The 22,150-nt window shown below is 43.6% G+C and overlaps 1 protein-coding gene across 10 annotated transcripts in view; it reads left to right on the top strand.

Annotated features, from left to right (window-relative positions):
- The window catches only part of NR6A1 (nuclear receptor subfamily 6 group A member 1), a 592,176-nt gene that overhangs the window by 354,048 nt on the left and 215,978 nt on the right, over nucleotides 1–22,150 (top strand). The gene's annotated exons all lie outside the window — the stretch shown is intronic.

Genomic DNA, 22,150 nt, shown 5'->3' on the forward strand with positions numbered 1-22,150 from the left:
GTTTATTTTGTTATTCTGAATATTGTACTCATATCGTATACTGTTTAGAATTCTTGTAATGATTTTATCTCTAATTACCTGAGTTATTGACTGAGACGGTGATCTCACCATCAGTACAACGAAAGGTAGAAGACTAGCAGCCCTCTGTTGATGAATGACAGCATGATAGCTGCCTGCGCCCTCTAGAGGTTACTTTCCAAAACTGACTGTTCATGATAGCCCCACTATAAGCAGCCTAGATCTATGAACTACTGCCGTCGCTATTTGCCCCTTTTTTAAATGTAAACATTTTATGCTAAATAAATGTAAAATATTGTTTTATTGAATGCATAGAACACAATCTGTTTCTTAATTGAGCTTTTAAAATAGTATAATGGAGAAACAAATGATCCCCAATCAAACCTCCTCTCTGGTGTTTGGGATTCCCCTGGCATTCACAAGATCTTATAGAAGATAAATATATATATATATATATATATATATATATATATATATAGTCAGGAACCGGCCCGCGGCACGCCTGCGTATACGGTTCCCGACTGCGGGTTTGACCAGATCAAGCGGGGAACAGCCTTATTCAAGCTACAAACAAGGCTGGGACCCCTCAGACGCTTCCCACTGCCACCACTAGCCGTTGCTAGATATGTCAACTCAGCTGTCGAGTGCTCAACACGCAATCTGCGTTTTCGTATTGGGGTCAGCTTTGCGCTTAGGCCGAATACGGGAATGCCACCCACACACACACACAGTACAGTTGTACAGTAACACAGCACAATCAGGCATTGACTTGTAATGCAAGTTACACTGTCGTGCAGCAAAACCACTAACAGTCGTTCTGAACGATACTGTTAAACACTCCCACTCTGCTGTCGAGCGCAGAAGTGCCCCATACACACAATGCAATTACAATTTCATATGGTAGTGTTGCTCAAGCATACAATTAGGCATGGACTTATACACAGCTACACTGCAGTCTCCTCTAGGCTATGAGTGTTAGTTTAGTACAGCATAAGTCAAGCTTATTAAATAATAATTTAATATTCCAGGAAAAAAAGTGGACAATGCAGAACAGAATATATACAAAAGATTACAAAAACAAAATAAAAAGTTACAAAATTAAGAGTTTACAAAGATACACACGAGACAAGTTGCAAAAATAAAAATGGGATAAACGTAAAGTGAACTTTTACCATCGCAAATGTCCAACCGTGGAGAGACGCGGATTTACCGTTTTCTTCGGGATCATCTCTAGCGATGAGCTACTCTCGGGAGAAGATACGTGTGACTGTTCTGGACCAACTTAAATAGTCTGAAGTGTCCCCTGGGGCATTTAATGTCCAGCCCCCAGGAACTAATGCAATTTCCCCATTTGTGACATCACCGAACGCTTGTCATAATCTTCCTGTGATAGGCGAACTTCAAAGGGTTCCTGTTTCAGCTTTTTGAAGGTTGCCGATTTCACAGGTAAGATTGTATCCTGAGAACAACAAGTATCCTGTTTACACTTACAGATTTCAAAGCAATTCCACTTCCAGCCCACTATTCAGACTAAGAGGTAGCCGAACGCCTGTGTGGGCTTCAACCTGGTCGGGTAAATGTCTAAGTGTTTCCTTCCTAGTGGCTAGGTAGACAGTTCCTAATTACTGTCCAGGTTCCTTTGCCTATTGAAGGTGACTGGTCTATTCAATGAAGACAATGGCAGTTCCCTTGATCTCTGCCCTCAATGCAAATTTAATCTACATACAGACATTATCCAGGTGACATCTTCCAAAAGCCAGACTGGCTGACATACAATCCCATATGATACAGTAGTACACAGCAGACATAAAAATGGGAAAATGAAAATATATTACTGTATTATCCTTAAAGAGACACTGTACCAAAAATTACAACGTTTTTTTCTACCATCCTACAAGTTCCTAAAGCTATTCTAATGTGCTCTGGCTTACTGCAGCACTTTCTACTAGCACTGTCTCTGTAATAAATCAATGTATCTTTCCCCTGTCAGACTTGTCGGCCTGTGTCTGGAAGGCTGCCAACTCTTCTGTGCTGGTCTGTTTATGCACACCCCTCCAGGCCCCTCTCTGCACACTCCAGTGTGTGTTTTATTTACATAAGCCAGCAGCATCTGCTATCTTATCAGTGATAGAAGAGAGCTGGATAAAAATCCTCCTCTGTTAGGCTGTGAAAATAGCTGGCTGACACATACTGAGGAATTACCACACAGGCACAGGCAGAGCTGTCTGCAGGAAGCCTGTCACTTCTGTGCATGAGAGAAGCAGGGGACAAAAGGTAAACACACAAATGATCTTTTGAGATTCAAAAGGAAAGCTGTATACAGCCTGCTTGTGTATGGATGTATTTTCTATGTGTGGACATGCTGTACATCAATCTACTTCCTGTTTTGGTGGCCATTTTGTTTGTTTATAAACAAACTTTTTAAAACTGTTTTTGACTACTTTTAATGTGGCGGGGAGCGGCGAAATTGTGACAGAGGGGAATAGGAGATGTCCCCTAACACACTGGTATGTTTACTTTTGTGCGATTTTAACAATACAGATTCTCTTTAACCACTTGCCGACCGCCTACTTCATATTGGCGGCGGCAAAGTGGCAGCCCCAGGACCACGTAACGCAGAATGGCGTCGGGTCCTGGGGGAGGGGATTGCGGGCGATCGCGCGCGCGGACTGCGCGCGCATCGCCGGCATTAGGCTCCGCCCACATGTGACGTCAACCCGCCGGCCAATCAGCAGCGCCGGCGGGTTGCAACTTTTTGAAATGGCCAATTGAAAGTGTATAATACGCTTTGTTAGGTAAACAAAGCGTATTATACACGCTGCCTCCTCCCTGGTGGTCACTGTTTGCACCCAATCACCCCCCTAATCACCTATCAATCACCCCCTGTCACTAACTGTCAACGCTATCTTTTAGATCAGGTCCTAAACTTCCCCCTGGGGGCGCCTGATCACCCCCCCACACCCTCAGATCCTCCCCAGACCCCCCCCCCAGACCTCCCCCCCCCCTGTACTGTATACAGCTATTCTCTGTAATCACCTGTCAATCACCTGTCAATCACCCATCGATCACCCCCTGTCATCACCTGTCACTGCCACCCATCAGATTAGACCCTAACCTGCCCTTTGCGGGCATCTGATCACCCACCCACACGCTCAGATCGCCCACAGGCCCACCCTCATAACACCTACCAAGTGCATTGTTTACATCTTTTCTCTCCTCTAAACACCTACTGATCACCCATCAATCACCCATCAATCACCCCCTGTCACTACCTGTCACTGCTACCCATCAGATCAGTCCCTAATCTGCCCCTTTTGGGCACCCAATCACCCGCCCACCCCCTCAGATTGCCCTGAGACCCCCTCTGATCAACTTGCCAGTGCATTGCTTGCATATATTCTACCCTGTAATTACCTTCTGATCACCTATCAATCACCCCGTCACCCCCTGTCACTGCTACCCATCAGATTAGACCCTAATCTGCCCCTTGCGGGCACCCAATCACCCACCCGAACCCTCAGATCGCCCACAGACCCCCCGCCAGTGCATTGCTTGCTTATTTTCTCCTCTGTAATTACCTATCAATCACCCCGTCACCACCTGTCACTGCAGGCTCCTGATCACCCTCCCCCCTGCCCTTATATCTCCCTCTGATCACTCCACCCTGCCCTAGATCACCCCCCTGCCATTGTGTATATCTAATCTCCTGTCTGTAACGCTTGATTGTGCTTTGATTGGCTCCAATTGTCTCAATTGCCCTGTGACTGACTTAGATTGTCCCGTGATTGGTTTTTGATTGTCCTGTGATTGGCTTCGATTGTGCTGTGATTGGCTTCGATTGTCCCGTGATTGGCTTCGATTGTCCCGTGATTGGCTTCGATTGTCCCGTGATTGGCTTCGATTGTCCCGTGATTGGCTTCGATTGTGCTGTGATTGGCTTCGATTGTCCCGTGATTGGCTTCGATTGTCCCGTGATTGGCTTCGATTGTCCCGTGATTGGCTTCGATTGTCCCGTGATTGGTTTTCGATTGTATTGTGATTGGCTTCGATTGCCCCGCGATTGGCTTTGATTGCGCTGACTGGCTGTGATTGCCCTCTAATCACTCTTATTGGCTCTAATTGTGTTGTAATTGCCTTGATTGCCCTCTGATTGTCTGTGATTGTTTCTGATTGCCCCCATTGCTGTCTGATTGCCCCCTGATTCCCCCCCCCCCCCCCCCCCGGTCACTATCCTAGTGATCTAAAAATAGTGTTTTTAGTATCACTAGTGTTAACAGTTAGGCCAGTTAGCTAGGCCCCTGTGTTAGTGTCAGTTAGCGCTCAGCCCACCGCACCACAGTCACTAATTAGTCGCTGATTAGCGTCATCACTGTCGCTAATCAGCATTGGTACTATATAGTATCTGTAAGTGATCATTACTGATCGCACACAGATCTATATTGGGGTCATTAGGATCCACTAAAAACGCAGTGTTTGCCGATCAGGCCTGATCGTTCGCCTGCACTTGCGTTCAGCCTGCCCCACCGCAGTGACAGAATTTTTTTTCTGATCACTGCAAAAAACACTGTACAATAGCTGTGGCACTGTAAAGATCAGTTTTGATTTTTTTTTTCCAAAACTCAGTGACCACAGCTTTCTGCTCCGCAAGTACTCCCTTTTGCTAGGTAGGTGCTCTTTTTCCTGGGTAGTCTCAGAGGAATACCCCCTAAATTTAGCAGCCCACCATGGCAAGAAAGGGGTATTCCGATGATGAGGTTCTCAGGTACATGGCCCAGTCGGATGAGGACGATTGGGACATCTCATCCGACGAATCTTCTGGGTCAGAGTACGAACCTGTGGACAGCAGTGGCTCGCTGACCGATAGCGATAACGAGGTTGAGGTCCCGGCTAGAGCCAGGCGTACCACACCCCATGTCACTGGACCGCAGGTGGCGCAGGATCTGCCTCAAGGGCAGCAGAGTGGTGCTAGCGCTGGTCTGAGGTTTCATGGTGAGGCATACACCAGCAGCGCAGCATCTCCTGGACCTGGCACCAGTACTTCCGTAGACCCTGGTGAAGTGGTGAGCACCAGAAGGGAAGTTGAAACTGGTTCGGTGGCACGTGCATTAAGACCCGAGTCGCAGCCACCAAGAAAACGGGCCCGTACTACCCATAGTCTTCCAGAGGTGCTGGCAAATCCCAATTGGCAATCCCCTGGTTCCGCCGCACCCGTACTGCCCCCTTTCACCGCCCAGTCTGGAGTCCAGGTGGAGACAGATAATCTAGTAACGGCCCTAGACTTTTTTCATCTGTTCTTCACCGAGGATCTCTACGACTTAATTGTGGCTGAGACCAACCGTTATGCCACACAATACATCACCGACAACCCGAATAAGTACTATTCCCAGGCTTACCGGTGGAAACCACTCCAAGTTTCCGAACTTAAAACTTTTTTGGGCCTTCTCCTTAACATGGGTCTAGTCAAATTGAATGTATTGCGGTCTTATTGGTCTACGCGCCCAATATATCACCTGCCCATGTTCTCTGCTATCATGTCCAGGACACGGTTTGAGATGATCCTGCGCTTCCTGCACTTCAATGACAACACAACCTGTCATCGGAGTGACCACCCTGCTTATGACCGGCTCCACAAAATTTGGCCCCTCATAGACCACATGTCATCAAAATTTGCAGATGCTTATACCCCTGAACAGCACATTTGTGTAGACGAGTCCCTCATACATTTTACCGGGCGCCTTGGCATCAAACAGTACATCCCAAGCAAGCGCGCCCGGTATGGGGTGAAACTGTATAAGCTCTGTGAAAGGGCCACAGGCTATACTTATGGTTTTAGGGTCTATGAGGGAAAAGACTCAAAATTGGAGCCGGTCGGATGCCCTGACTACCTGGGGAGCAGTGGCAAGATTGTGTGGGACTTGGTGTCACCTTTGTTCCAGGAGGGGTACCATCTTTATGTGGACAACTTCTACACAAGTGTGGCCCTCTATCAGCATTTAAAGATAGAAGGGATCCGCTGCTGTGGCACCGTGCGGCCTAGTCGCCGGGGCTTCCCCCAACGGCTCGTTAGTACCCGGCTTGCACGGGGGGAGAGGGCTGCCTTGTGTACAGATGACCTACTCGCGGTGAAATGGAAGGACAAGAGGGACGTTTACCTTCTGTCCACCATTCACACAGACACGACAGTCCAAATTCAACGGGCAACTGAGGTCACTGAAAAACCTCTCGCCGTCCACGACTATAATGCTTACATGGGAGGGGTGGACTTCAATGACCAGATGTTAGGGCCCTATTTAGTTTCCCGCAAAACCAGACGCTGGTATAAAAAAGTGTCTGTTTATCTAATTCAATTGGGTATTTACAACAGCTTTGTTCTCTACAGTAAGGCTGGGAGAACTGGAGCGTTCCTTAAATTCCAGGAAGACATCGTTATGGAACTCCTGTATCCAGGAGGTGCCGTGGCCCAACCCCAAAATGCAGTTAGCCGGCTGCATGAAAGGCACTACGCCTTTCCCATTCCGTGTGGCCCAAATCAACGCACCCCAAGAAAACGTTGTCGTGTCTGCAGCAGGGCTGGAACAAGGCGTGACACCTCTGTTTACTGTCCCATGTGTCCTGACCAGCCTGGTCTATGCCTAGGGGAGTGTTTCCAGAGGTATCATGAGCAGATACACTTTTAGAGAGTAGGGAACTCCAAACATAGCAGTAGGCACACAAGGGTCTCTGTGCTATTTCACACTGGCGTGATGCGTTAGGGAAAATTGCCTAGCGAAAGTCACACTTTGCGGTCCCCCCCCTACGCCGGAAGTGCTTGACTTAACGCTAGTGCATGCCTACTGCCTACGTTACTGGGTGGCTTCTGTGGCAATTTGGGTCGGCCCGGAAGTCATGTTAGTCTACGGCGACGCAGTTACTTACTAGGCCGAATGCGATTACTGTCGAATGCTACTCTAGCGGTATTCTCTGAAGGTCTGTTTGGGGCGATGCGGTGCGCGCGACCCACCGGATACGCCAATATGCAGTGTGAACCCAGACATCAGGTTTCCAGAGACCCTAATACACAGTGCTGCCAGAAACCTCTCCTTTCACTTGGGACAAAGTGCATAATGTACTTCGCCACATCTCTGTGCGATTTGCACTTTGCATATTGTCCCATGGGGGACGAGAGGTTTGTCCTCAGAAAGGTAAGAAAAAAAAAAACAAATAAAAAAAACAGGTAAGCAAAAAAGTTAATGTTTGGTTCCCAATGTTAATGTTTGGGTTAAAAATGTTCATTAAAGTTTATAAAAGTTGATGTTAATGAAGTTATTGCTTTGCTGCTTGCTTGTTTTTTTTGTGTGTGTTTTTCTCTCTTTTTTCCATCCTTTACCCTTCCAGGTGGACCGACCGACCAACCAGCTGCAGCACTGATGGTGCATCCTGACAGAAGCATTGTGTGTCTGTCAGATTACACACAAGTCGGTGCATGCAGCGCTGCAGGACGAGATTTCTCCTCTGCAGTAAAAAAGATACGTTTGCCGAGGCATATGAGCTGAGGGGTGGTGTTGGAGCTCCTATGCTTTGGCAAGCACTTTGTATCAAAAAAGAACTCTGGCAATGATTTGTTCATCCACATCGATCGGTGTGAATGGATAAATCGGCTTTGCCAGGGCATACGAGCTGAGTGGGTGGACGTTTTTGGGTGGCAGCTCCTATGTCCTGGCAGACGCCTTCCCCTCTTTTTTTTCACATTTTTTTGGCAGATATTTTTTCATCCACATTGATTGATTGATTGATTGACTGTCATTTTTCCTTTCAGCCCAGAGTGCAGTACCCGTATGCCCAAAATAAGGAGTATAGCAGAAACTCCTAATACTGGCCATACATGTAATGATTGCAGAGACCCTAAAATGCCAGGACAGACCCCACAAATGATGCCATTTTGGAAAGAGGACACCCCAAAGTATTACGTGAGGTGCATGGTGAGTTCATAGAATATTTTATTTTTTTGTCACAAGTTAGCAGAAATTGTTGTATGTTTTTTTCACAAAATGTCATTTTCCGCTCACTTATGACAAAAAAATTTTTTTTCTATGAGCTCACCATGCCCCTCATGGAATACCTTGGGGTGTCTTCTTTCCAAAATGGGGTCATTTGTGGGCTTTGTTCACGGTCCTGGCATGTGGGGGGGTTGCTAAATTGTGAGCACCCCTGTAAAGCCTAAAGGTGCTCATTGGACTTTGGGCCCCTTTGCGCAACTAGGCTGCTAAAAAAGTGTCACACATGAGGTATCGCTGTACTCAGGAGAAGTAGTATAATGTGTTTTGGGGTGTATTTTTACACATACCCATGCTGGGTGGGAGAAATATCTCTGTAAATCACAATTTTTTAATTTTTTTACACACAATTGTCCATTTACAGAGATATTTCTCCCACCCAGCATGGGTATGTGTAAAAATACACCGCAAAACAAATTATACTACTTCTCCTGAGTACGGGAATACCTCATGTGTGGCACTTTTTTGCACCCCAACTGCGCTAAGGGGCCCAAAGTCCAATGAGTACCTTTAAGATTTCACAGGTCATTTTGCGACATTTGGTTTCAAGACTACTCCTCACGGTTTAGGGCCCCTAAAATCCCAGGGCAGTATAGGAACCCCACAAGTGACCCCATTTTAGAAAGGAGACACCCCAAGGTATTTACTTAGGAGTATGGTGAGTTCATAGAAGATTTTATTTTTTTGTCACAAGTTAGCGGAAATTGATTTTAATTGTTTTTTTTCACAAAGTGTCATTTTCCGCTAACTTGTGACAAAAAATAAAATCTTCTATGAACTCACCATACTCCTAACTGAATACCTTGGGGTGTCTTCTTTCTAAAATGGGGTCACTTGTGGGGTTCCTATACTGCCCTGGCATTTTAGGGGCCCTAAACCGTGAGGAGTAGTCTTGAAACCAAATTTCGCAAAATGACCTGTGAAATCCTAAAGGTACTCATTGGACTTTGGGCCCCTTAGCGCAGTTGGGGTGCAAAAAAGTGCCACACATGTGGTATCGCCGTACTTAGGAGAAGTAGTATAATGTGTTTTGGGGTGTATTTTTACACATACCCGTGCTGGGTGGGAGAAATATCTCTGTAAATCACAATTTTTTAATTTTTTTACACACAATTGTCCATTTACAGAGATATTTCTCCCACCCAGCATGGGTATGTGTAGAAATACACCGCAAAACAAATTATACTACTTCTCCTGAGTACGGGGATACCTCATGTGTGGCACTTTTTTGCACCTTAACTGCGCTAAGGGGCCCAAAGTCCAATGAGTACCTTTAAGATTTCACAGGTCATTTTGCGACATTTGGTTTCAAGACTACTCCTCACGGTTTAGGGCCCCTAAAATCCCAGGGCAGTATAGGAACCCCACAAGTGACCCCATTTTAGAAAGGAGACACCCCAAGGTATTTAGTTAGGAGTATGGTGAGTTCATAGAAGATTTTATTTTTTTGTCACAAGTTAGCGGAAATTGATTTTAATTGTTTTTTTTCACAAAGTGTCATTTTCCGCTAACTTGTGACAAAAAATAAAATCTTCTATGAACTCACCATACTCCTAACTGAATACCTTGGGGTGTCTTCTTTCTAAAATGGGGTCACTTGTGGGGTTCCTATACTGCCCTGGCATTTTAGGGGCCCTAAACCGTGAGGAGTAGTCTTGAAACCAAATTTCGCAAAATGACCTGTGAAATCCTAAAGGTACTCATTGGACTTTGGGCCCCTTAGCGCAGTTGGGGTGCAAAAAAGTGCCACACATGTGGTATCGCCGTACTCAGGAGAAGTAGTATAATGTGTTTTGGGGTGTATTATTACACATACCCATGCTGGGTGGGAGAAATATCTCTGTAAATCACATTTTTTTAATTTTTTTACACACAATTGTCCATTTACAGAGATATTTCTCCCACCCAGCATGGGTATGTGTAAAAATACACCGCAAAACAAATTATACTACTTCTCCTGAGTACGGGGATACCTCATGTGTGGCACTTTTTTGCACCTTAACTGCGCTAAGGGGCCCAAAGTCCAATGAGTACCTTTAAGATTTCACAGGTCATTTTGCGACATTTGGTTTCAAGACTACTCCTCACGGTTTAGGGCCCCTAAAATCCCAGGGCAGTATAGGAACCCCACTAGTGACCCCATTTTAGAAAGAAGACATCCCAAGGTATTCAGTTAGGAGTATGGTGAGTTCATAGAAGATTTTATTTTTTGTCACAACTTAGCGGAAAATGACACTTTGTGAAAAAAAACAATTAAAATCAATTTCCGCTAACTTGTGACAAAAAAATAAAATCTTCTATGAACTCACCATACTCCTAACGGAATACCTTTGGGTGTCTTCTTTCTAAAATGGGGTCACTTGTGGGGTTCCTATACTTCCCTGGGATTTTAGGGGCCCTAAACCGTGAGGAGTAGTCTTGAAACCAAATGTCGTAAAATGACCTGTGAAATCCTAAAGGTACTCATTGGACTTTGGGCCCCTTAGCGCAGTTGGGGTGCAAAAAAGTGCCACACATGTGGTATCGCCGTACTCAGGAGAAGTAGTATGATGTGTTTCGGGGTGTATTTTTACACATACCCATGCTGAGTGGGAGAAATATCTCTGTAAATGGACAATTGTGTGTAAAAAAATCAAAAAATTGTGATTTACAGAGATATTTCTCCCACCCAGCATGGGTATGTGTAAAAATACACCCCAAAACACATTATACTACTTCTCCTGAGTACGGCGATACCACGTGTGGCACTTTTTTGCAGCCTAACTGCGCTAAGGGGCCCTAAGTGCAATGAGCACCTTTAGGCTTTACAGGGGTGCTTACAATTTAGCACCCCCCAAAATGCCAGGACAGTAAACACACCCCATAAATGACCCCATTTTGGAAAGTAGACACTTCAAGGTATTCAGAGAGGAGCATAGTGAGTCCGTGGCAGATTTCATTTTTTTTTGTCGCAAGTTAGAAGAAATGGAATTTTTTTTTTCCCTTTTTTTTTGTCACAAAATGTCATTTTCCGCTAACTTGTGACAAAAAATAAAATCTTCTATGAACTCACCATGCCTCTCAGTGAATACTTTGGGATGTCTTCTTCCCAAAATGGGGTCATTTGGGGGATATTTATACTATCCTGGAATTTTAGCCCCTCATGAAACATGACAGGGGGTCAGAAAAGTCGGAGATGCTTCAAAATGGCAAAATTCACTTTTTGCACCATAGTTTGTAAACGCTATAACTTTTACCCAAACCAATAAATATACACTGAATGGGTTTTTTTTAATCAAAAACATGTTTGTCCATATTTTTCGCGCTGCATGTATACAGAAATTTTACTTTATTTGAAAAATGTCAGCACAGAAAGTTAAAAAAATCATTTTTTTGCCAAAATTCATGTCTTTTTTGATGAATATAATAAAAAGTAAAAATCACAGGAGCAATCAAATAGCATCAAAAGAAAGCTATATTAGAGAGAAGAAAAGGGGGTAAAATTCATTTAGGTGGTAGGTTGTATGACCGAGCAATAAACCGTGAAAGCTGCAGTGGTCTGAATGGAAAAAAAGGCTCTGGTCCTTAAGGGGTTTTATGACTGCAGTCCTTAAGTGGTTAAAGGGATACTTAAATCAAAAAAAAAAAAAAAAGATTTTTTACTCACCTGGGGCATCCCTCAGCCCCCTGAAGCTGTATGGTGCCCTAGCAGCCTCGCTCCGATCCTCCTGTCCCCACCGGCGGCTACTTCCGGGTTCGGCGACAGCCGCCAACAGGCTGGGAACGCGTGTGATTTTCTGCGTTCCCAGCCGCTATATCACCCTCTATGCTGCTATAGCGTATAACATATACGCCATAGCAGCATAGAGGGTGATATAGAGGCTGGGAACGCGGAAAATCACTTGTGTGTGTATGTATGTATGTATGTATGTATGTATGTATGTATGTATGTATGTATATATATATATATATATATATATATATATATATATATATATATATATAAATATAAATATAAATCCTGCAGCTCTTTTTCCCATCAGTTCCACTGGCAATCAGCAAAGCGAAGTGTACAATGTATCCCTAAGGGACCATTGTCATTTTAGTGCTTGCGATTTGCTTAAATGACAAATGTGCTGCATGTAGTATTCGTGATGCAATTCTTAAGATGTTGCATTTGTCCTTTAGAGGGTAGTAACCACTGCCATTTTCACTTGGGGCGTAATGATTGCTGCATTTGTTCTTTGAGGGCTATTGATTGCTGCATTTGTGTTTTGGGTAATGATTTCCAGACTTTGCTCTAATATGTATACCAAAACGAACCGAATTAGAGGAACATTTTAACTGGAAATACTTTGACAATTATTGGTGTAGATGTAGTTTTTATGCAGGTCTGAACATTTTTGCAAAGGGGTCCTCACTTCTCCAGGCAAGAAAAATGTGGAAAATCCGCAGCTCACTGTCACTTGAAATGCTCATTTTTATGTTGCATTCTATATTCTTTTGCTAACTGAAACCTTCTGTTTTAAGAAAGCCAAGTTTTTTTTAGCATGGATAACTGACAAAAGTGTGGATAAGATAAGCCGTAAAGAATAACAAAATGTAGGAGGTGATAGAGTTAGGACTTTTACAGCCAAGGTTGTCAGGATTATTTAAAGGGGTGTTAATCAGAAACATGATTTACTTTAACGATTCCATTTAGTTTTATTTTCTGCAGATAACCAAACTCTGGTAATCCTTTTCTCAAAAGTGATAGAGGCTTGTCAGGCCAAAAATATATCACGTTCTTTCCATGGTAAATCTGAGCAACATTCTTCTTTTTCCTTTGAGATCACAAATGTCTGGAATCACACAAATACTTAATAGGCTGTGAATTTATAGCAGTGCAGATCCTTTTCACTGGCTCCAGCATTCAGGGCCGATACTATAGCGATGAGTATAGAAGCAGGAATCGTGCCCCCATAAGCAGTGAAATCCTACAGATGTCTACCACTTTGTGGTGTTCTGTGCAGCTTTGCAGCTGGGATGATCATGGTGGTGTGTTGGTGGAAGCCTTCTTTGAAGGACCACTGCATGAAAACATTCCTAATGGCCTCTTGCCACTTCCCAGCATTTGAATTTGGATGGGGAAATGCAGTTTATTGAGCTCAATAGGCTGCCGTCTGATTCGCATGCAGGTAAATAAACAGATGGCATGCTGCATTTTTCTGCATCAAGCATGAAAACCCCTATGGCCACGCATGGACACATGGCACAACTAGAGGGATTTGGATGTGTTTCGCATCACAGCTGTGCTGGCATCGTGCCTTGTAAGATGCCTACCGAGTCTTGGATAATCTAGACTTCACAAATTACTCCTTTTCCCAGTAGGGCAGTTATGCAGGTCACACAGGTATTGATCATTGGGCAATAATTATTAGATGGGTGTCCATTATTTAACATACATTTGCAACTTTAAAAATGCACAAGGAAATTCATTTTAAGTAGACTGATTCTTCTGCCTTGAATTTATAATGAAGCTCTGAGTATAAATATTTATAAGGCAAATCCACGCTTGCATCCCTCACATTTTATTGCCCTTAATTCTTAAATGCATAATAATGTATAGTTATATACAGGTAAATGCCTGGGAAGGATTGTAACCTAAAAGAAGACTTTTCATGTTCTTTTTATGTATTCTTTTACAGAGAAGGCTGAGCATTTTACATTGTCCCCAGACAAAGACAAACACTGTTGCTTTTTTCCCCCTTTAATCCCAGCTTCTGTTTTTTTTTTTTTTAATCAGTGGATTGGGAAGGGCAGATTACGACTGGCTTCCTACTTCTGTGACACCAAATAGTAAATGTGGAGGTACAATGCAAACCTGACATGAGAAATACCATACATAGATTGTTCTGTCCGATGTTAACATTGGTGCATTGTACACCAATACATTATCACAACAGAGAGCAATGCAAATGCCATGCATTGATGTACAATGCACAGTAACCTGCATTGCATAGGAGGAACAGTGTCTAAGGTTTAAGAGCACTAAAGCTCACTATTCACTATGAGATGTTTTTAATTGATTACGTTAGATTCAGTAAACACATTGAATGTAACAAAAATATATTAAACCAGGGACCATCTGATCAAAGTTACCATCTTAATGCGTATTGCCTTTTAATTGGGAAATAACATTCTCTTTAAAGAGACACTGAAGCGAAAAAAAAATGATATTATGATTTGTATGTGTAGTACAGCTAAGAAATAAAACATTAAGATCAGATTCATCAGTCTAATTGTTTCCAGTACAGGAAGAGTTAAGAAACTCCAGTTGTTATCTCTATGCAAACAAGCCATTAAGCTCTACGACTTTCATTATCTCAACTGTTCCTGGACTATTTACTTTTTCTCGGCCAGAGGAGAGGTCATTAGTTCACAGACTGCTCTGAAAGAATCATTTTGAATGCTGAGTGTTGTGTAATCTGCACATATTAGAGAATGATGCAATGTTAGAAAAAACACTATATACCTGAAAATAAAAATATGAGACTATTTTCTTTGCTGCTAATCTTCTAGTAATTATTCATAGTACACAACCAATTCACTATATCATATATTTTTTTCGCTTCATTGTCTCTTTAACCACTTGAGGACCGTGGGCTTTACCCCCCTTAAGGACCAGGCACTTTTTTTCCATTCAGACCACTGCAGGTTTCACGGTTTATTGCTCGCTCATACAACCTACCACCTTAATGAATTTTGGCTCCTTTTCTTGTCACTAATAAAGCTTTCTATTGGTGCTATTTGATTGCTGCTGCGATTTTTTACTTTTTATTATATTCATCAAAAAAGACATGAATTTTGTCAAAAAAATGATATTTTTTAACTTTCTGTGCTGACATTTTTTCAAATAAAGTAAAATTTCTGTATACATGCAGCGCGAAAAATGTGGACAAACATGTTTTTGATTAAAAAAAAAACCATTCAGCCTATATTTATTGGTTTGGGTAAAAGTTATAGCGTTTACAAACTATGGTGCAAAAAGTGAATTTTCCCATTTTCCAGCATCTCTGCCTTTTCTGACCACCTGTCATGTTTCATGAGGGGTTAGAATTCCGGGATTGTATAAATACCCCCCAAATGACCCCATTTTGGAAAGAAGACATCCCAAAGTATTCACTGAGAGGCATAGTGAGTTCATAGAAGATTTTATTTTTTGTCACAAGTGGAAAATGACACTTTGTGACACCAAAAAAAAAAAGTTTCCATTTCTTCTAACTAGCGACAAAAAAAATTGAAATCTGCCACTGACTCACTATGCTCCTCTCTGAATACCTTGAAGTGTCTACTTTCCAAAATGGGGTCATTTGTGGGGTGTGTTTACTGTCCTGACATTTTGGGGTGTGCTAAATTGTAAGCACCCCTGTAAAGCCTAAAGGTGCTCATTGGACTTTGGGCCCCTTAGCGCAGTTAGGCTGCAAAAAAGTGCCACACATGTGGTATTGCCGTACCAAGAAGTAGTATAATGTGTTTTGTGGTGTATTTACACACATACCGATGCTGGGTGGAAGAAATATCTCTGTAAATGACAATTGTTTGATTTTTTTTTTACACACAATTGTCCATTTACAGAGAGATTTCTCCCACTCAGGGGCATATGCAATTCACTTTTTCACCTGAGTTTTCTCCTAGGTGGAATTTTTAAACTTGTCAATAAAATGCCCTTTAAGCCACCAGCAAGCAAGAAAATACTCAAAATAATTTTGATAGTACTTTTTAACCTTCCTTTTTGGTACTTTTTTAGTTGAAAAGTGCTCTAAAGTTATTTTAAATTGAAGATGAAAACGTAACTCCTAGGAGAAAACTCAGGTGAAAAAGTGAATTGCATATGGCCCTCAGCATGGGTATGTGTAAAAATACACCCCAAAACACATTATACTACTTCTCCTGAGTACGGCGATACCACGTGTGGCACTTTTTTGCACCCTAACTGCGCTAAGGGGCCCAAAGTCCAATGAGTACCTTTAGGATTTCACAGGTCATTTTTGTTTCAAGACTACTCCTCACGGTTTAGGGCCCCTAAAATGCCAGGGCAGTATAGGAACCCCACTAATGACCCCATTTTAGAAAGAAGACACCCCAAGGTATTCCGTTAGGAGTATGGCGAGTTCATAGAAGATTTTATTTTTTGTCGCAAGTTAGCGGAAATTGATTTTAATTGTTTTTTTTCACAAAGTGTCATTTTCCGCTAATTTGTGACAAAAAATAAAATCTTCTATGAACTCACCATACTCCTAACGGAATACCTTTGGGTGTCTTCTTTCTAGATGGGGGTCATTTGTGGGGTTCCTATACTGCCCTGGCATTTTAGGGGCCCTAAACCGTGAGGAGTAGTCTTGAAACCAAATGTCGCAAAATGACCTGTGAAATCCTAAAGGTACTCATTGGACTTTGGGCCCCTTAGTGCACTTGGGGTGTAAAAAAGTGCCACACATGTGGTACCGCCGTACTCAAGAGTAGTAGTATAATGTGTTTTGGGGTGTATTTTTACACATACCCATGCTGGGTGGGAGAAATATCTCTATAAATGACAATTGTTTGATTTTTTTTTTTTACACACAATTGTCCATTTACAGAGAGATTTCTCCCACTCAGCATGGGTATGTGTAAAAATACACCCCAAAACACATTATACTACTTCTCCTGAGTACGGTGATACCACATGTGTGGCACTTTTTTGCACCCTAACTGCGCTAAGGGGCCCAAAGTCCAATGAGTACCTTTAGGATTTCACAGGTCACAGGTCATTTTTGTTTCAAGACTACTCCTCACGGTTTAGGGCCCCTAAAATGCCAGGGCAGTATAGGAACCCCACTAATGACCCCATTTTAGAAAGAAGACACCCCAAGGTATTCCATTAGGAGTATGGTGAGTTCATAGAAGATTTTATTTTTTTGTCACAAGTTAGCGGAAATTGATTTTAATTGTTTTTTTTCACAAAGTGTCATTTTCCGCTAACTTGTGACAAAAAATAAAATCTTCTATGAACTCGCCATACTCCTAACGGAATACCTTGGGGTGTCTTCTTTCTAAAATGGGGTCATTAGTGGGGTTCCTATACTGCCCTGGCATTTTAGGGGCCCTAAACCGTGAGGAGTAGTCTTGAAACAAAAATGACCTGTGAAATCCTAAAGGTTCTCATTGGACTTTGGGCCCCTTAGCGTACTTAGGGTGTAAAAAAGTGCCACACATGTGGTACCGCCGTACTCAGGAGAAGTAGTATAATGTGTTTTGGGGTGTATTTTTACACATACCCATGCTGGGTGGGAGAAATATCTCTGTAAATGACAATTGTTTGATTTTTTTTTACACACAATTGTCCATTTACAGAGAGATTTCTCCCACCCAGCATGGGTATGTGTAAAAATACACCCCAAAACACATTATACTACTTTTCCTGAGTATGGTGGTACCACATGTGTGACACTTTTTTGCATCCTAGGTGCGCTAAGGGGCCCAATGTCCTATTCACTGGTCATTTTGAGGCATTTGTTTTCTAGACTACTCCTCACGGTTTAGGGCCCCTAAAATGCCAGGGCAGTATAGGAACCCCACAAGTGACCCCATTTTAGAAAGAAGACACCCCAAGGTATTCCGTTAGGTGTATAGCGAGTTCATAGAAGATTTTATTTTTTGTCACAAGTTAGTGAAAAATGACACTTTGTGAAAAAAAAACAATAAAAATCAATTTCCGCTAACTTTTGACAAAAAATAAAATCTTCTATGAACTCGTCATACACCTAACAGAATACCTTGGGGTGTCTTTTTTCTAAAATGGGGTCACTTTGTGGGGTTCCTATAACCCCCTGGAATTTTACGGGCCCAAAACCGTGAGTAGTCTGGAAACCAAATGTCTCAAAATGACTGTTCAGGGGTATAAGCATTTGCAAATTTTGTTGACAGGTGATCTATGAGGGGGCGAATTTTGTGGAACCGGTCATATGCAGGGTGGCCTTTTAGATGACAGGTTGTATTGGGCCTGATTTGATGGATAGGAGTGCTAGGGGGGTGACAGGAGGTGATTGATGGGTGTCTCAGGGGGTGGTTGGAGGGGAAAATAGATGCAATCAATGCACTGGGGTGGTGATCGGAAGGGGGTCTGAGGGGGATCTGAGGGTTTGGCCGAGTGATCAGGAGCCCACACGGGGAAAATTAGGGCCTGATCTGATGGGTAGGTGTGCTAGGGGGTGACAGAAGGTGATTGATGGGTGTCTCAAGGTGTGATTAGAGGGGGGAATAGATGAAAGCAATGCACTGGTGAGGTGATCAGGGCTGGGGCCTGAGGGTGTTCTGAGGGTGTGGGCGGGTGATTGAGTGCCCTAGGGGCAAATAGGGGTCTAATCTGATAGGTAGCAGTGACAGGGGGTGATTGATGGGTAATTAGTGGGTGTTTAGAGGAGAGAATAGATGTAAACACTGCGCTTGGGTGGTGATCTGATGTCGGATCTGCGGGCGATCTATTGGTGTGGGTGGGTGATCAGATTGCCCGCAAGGGGCAGGTTAGGGGCTGATTGATGGGTGGCAGTGACAGGGGGTGATTGATGGGTGGTTGTGACAGGGGGTGATTGATGGGTGATTGACAGGTGATTGACAGGTGATCTGTGGGTTATTACACGGAAGAAAAGATGTAAATATTGCACTGGCGAATTGATAAGGGGGGGTCTGAGGGCAATCTGAGCGTGTAGGCGGGTGATTGGGTGCCCGCAAGGGGCAGATTAGGGTCTGATCTGATGAGTAACAGTGACAGGTGGTGATAGGGGGTGATTGATGGGTGATTGATGGGTAATTAGTGGGTGTTTAGGGTAGAGAACAGATGTAAACACTGCACTTGGGAGGTGATCTGACGTCGGATCTGCGGGCGATCTATTAGTGTGGGTGGGTGATCAGATTGCCCGCAAGGGGCAGGTTAGGGGCTGATTGATGGGTGGCAGTGACAGGGGGTGATTGATGGGTGATTGACAGGTGATCAGGGGGATAGATGCATACAGTACACGGGGGCGGTCTGAGGGGGGGTCTGGGGAGAATCTGAGGGGTGGGGGGGGGGGTGATCAGGAGGGGGCAGGGGGCAGGGGGGGGGGATAAAAAAAAATAGCGTTGACAGAAAGTGACAGGGAGTGATTGATGGGTGATTAGGGGGGTGATTGGGTGCAAACAGGGGTCTGGGGGGTGGGCAGGGGGGGGGTCTGAGGGGTGCTGTGGGCGATCTGGGGCAGGGGGGGAAATCAGTGTGCTTGGGTGCGACATAGGGTGGCTGCAGCCTGCCCTGGTGGTCCCTCGGACATTGGGACCACCAGGGCAGGAGGCAGCCTGTATAATACACTTTGTAAACATTACAAAGTGTATTATACACTTTGTATGCGGCAATCCGGGTGCTAGTAACCGGCCGGCGCTTCCAAACGGCCGGCGGGTTACAGCACGAGGTGGGCGGAGCCAGTCCCCGGCGGCCGATCGCGTCACGAATGACGCGATCGCGCCTCCCATGCCCCTACAAGGACCGCCGCCATTTGTCAATACGGCGGTCCTTGCGGGGTCCACTTCCCGGCCGCCAATTGTCTATACGGCGGTCGGGAAGTGGTTAAGGTTGATAATGGTGGGTCAGTAGGGAGGATGAGGCAATGTGGGCAGATGTGGTACTCAAGCATTTTCTTCAATAGCTTTGTGCTGTATCAAACAGTACAACGATAATGATGCCAATGGTTAGATCAACAGTCCATCAGATGTTATATAAAGTGGTGCAGTGAGTCCGATATAAGGCCCATATGATAGTGTATGGTGGGCTTGAAGAATATCTGAACTGACATGTGACATGAAGTTGTTGTGTTTTGTTCACATATTTGTTTTTGCATTGCAAGAGTTAAAAGACCAGTGTTTTATGTATGTAGTGGAGCCAGTCAAACTGTAGCTGAATGCACCTGCAGCACTCATGAAAAGTAAAAGGAAACAAAACAAATCTTACTTCACACTGACATGGCTTCAGATATCAGATTTTTACCTCTGAAAGTGAAAATAAGAATATGAGACCCCAGGAAAGCCACTGCTACTACGCATGTAATTCATTCTCTTGATTTTACAGGCTAGGTTTACTTTGAAACGTAAATGGAGGTTGACAATTAGAAACAATGATTTTTCTGTTTGTGTAGTTATTATTCAGCTTTACTACAATTACTAACAATTAAAACTATTCATCCTGTAATACTTTTATTTGTTAGTAAATGTAGTAAAGCTGAATAGGAAACTACCCCTAGCTGTAAAAGCCTCTAATAGTGTATGGGTACCTTTATGCTGGGCATACACGGCTCGATTCCCCCGCTCGTTAGTTTCACCGCTCAATTCCGCAGTCAATTATCTTATCTTCTGCTCGTTTCTCTTATCTTTTTTCATTCACTTCAATCCGGAATCAACCGGTGAATCGATTGGGCGGGAGATCGGACATGTCGGAAATTATCTATCGAGCCATCTTAATGGCTCAAAATCGAGCCGTGTGTTCCCAGCATTAGTGGCGCTTAAGAGGCGCACTACATACATGTTGCTGTCCCCAAACAAGCATTTAATGCTAAGCTTTATTATTACAAAATGCAGCATGATTTAGCAGTGAGTAACACTGCTAGATCCTATAATTAATGTTCATTATATTAGAGTTTGGGCAAATAATTTAAAAAACAATATAAAATAGAGATAGCAGATTGTGTGGTTTGTACATTTTTCACTGTCACATTCTCCCATCCCTCATTGCCTCTGGAAAGCAGGGGCTCCTGGGAAATAACATATCCTTTCAGGAGGAAGTGTGGTGTCCACATTGCCCTCACCCAAGGGAAGCTTGTAAGTGCTTCAGGTGGCCAGAGTAGCGCTACATTACCAGCTTCAGGGGTCCAGTGCAGAACACTTCTCTGTCCTTGGTGTTTGGACTGAAAGATATTCTCATTTTAAAGGAAATGGAGAAATCCTTATACTTTTTTTTTGTTTCTCTGCTTAAAGGGGAACTTCAGCCTAAACAAACATACTGTCATTAAGTTGCATTAGTTATGTTAATTAGAATAGATAGGTAATATAATCTCTTACTCGCCCTGTTTTAAAAGAACAGGCAACTGTTTGTGATTCATGGGGGCTGCCATATTTGTCATGGGGGCAGCCATCTTTTTGGTTGAAAGGAGGTGACAAGGAGCAGGAGACACAGTTCCAACTGTCCTGTGTCCTGATTACCCCTCCCAGCTGCACACGCTAGGCTTCAAATGTCAAAATAAAAATGTAAGAAAAAATTTTTTGCACCAAAACAGCAGAACGAGAGCACAACATCAGAAATCCCATCATGCTTTGCACAGCATCAGGGGAAAAATGCTCGGGCAGTTTTCTTCTGTGCAGCTAAAAATGAGGCTTGTATAAGAGAAACAAAGTTCTGATGCTGTGAAACTGTTAAAGAAACATCAAGCCTTTTCAGTGCTGCTGAGTCGATTTTTAGTCTGGAGGTTCACTTTAAAGGAGTCATCAGGCAAAGAATAGGAAAGGCGATTTACTTACCTGGGGCTTTCTCCAGCACTTTGCAGCTGTTTGTCTCACAGACACCTGCAAGGGGCTGGAGAAATGCCAGGTAAGTAAATCGCCTTTCCTATAAAGCATCCACAGGTTGTGAATAGATTTCATGCTGAAATCAATTCAAAATCTGTGTGCAGTGTATGGGCAGCCATTAGATCCCCTCCTATTAGATTCGATCAGAGAGGGATCTATCTGTTGGTCGATCTGGTGGCAATCGACCAGTGTATGGCAGCCTTTAGTTTTGCAGCAAGTGGCCCACTCTGATCTGCACTACAAGTGAAAGTAGCCTGTACTGCGCTGCACATGCTACCAGGAGCGTCATCACTAACCAGGAAAGAGATAACCGGGAGTGCGTACAATCCCATGGGAGGACTGTGATGATACTTTTATCAGTGATTGCAAAGTGGAAGTGGTGACACTGCATTCTCTTTTTGTTCACCTTATTCCTCATTTTCCCTGGGCTGCTTATTTGTACAGTACTGAAAATTCAGCGCCGGTGCATTCTTCTTGTCTTACAAATGTCATCAGGCACCAACTCACTTGCA

The sequence above is a fragment of the Hyperolius riggenbachi genome, chromosome 8 (assembly GCF_040937935.1).
Source record: "Hyperolius riggenbachi isolate aHypRig1 chromosome 8, aHypRig1.pri, whole genome shotgun sequence".
Classification (NCBI taxonomy): domain Eukaryota; kingdom Metazoa; phylum Chordata; class Amphibia; order Anura; family Hyperoliidae; genus Hyperolius; species Hyperolius riggenbachi.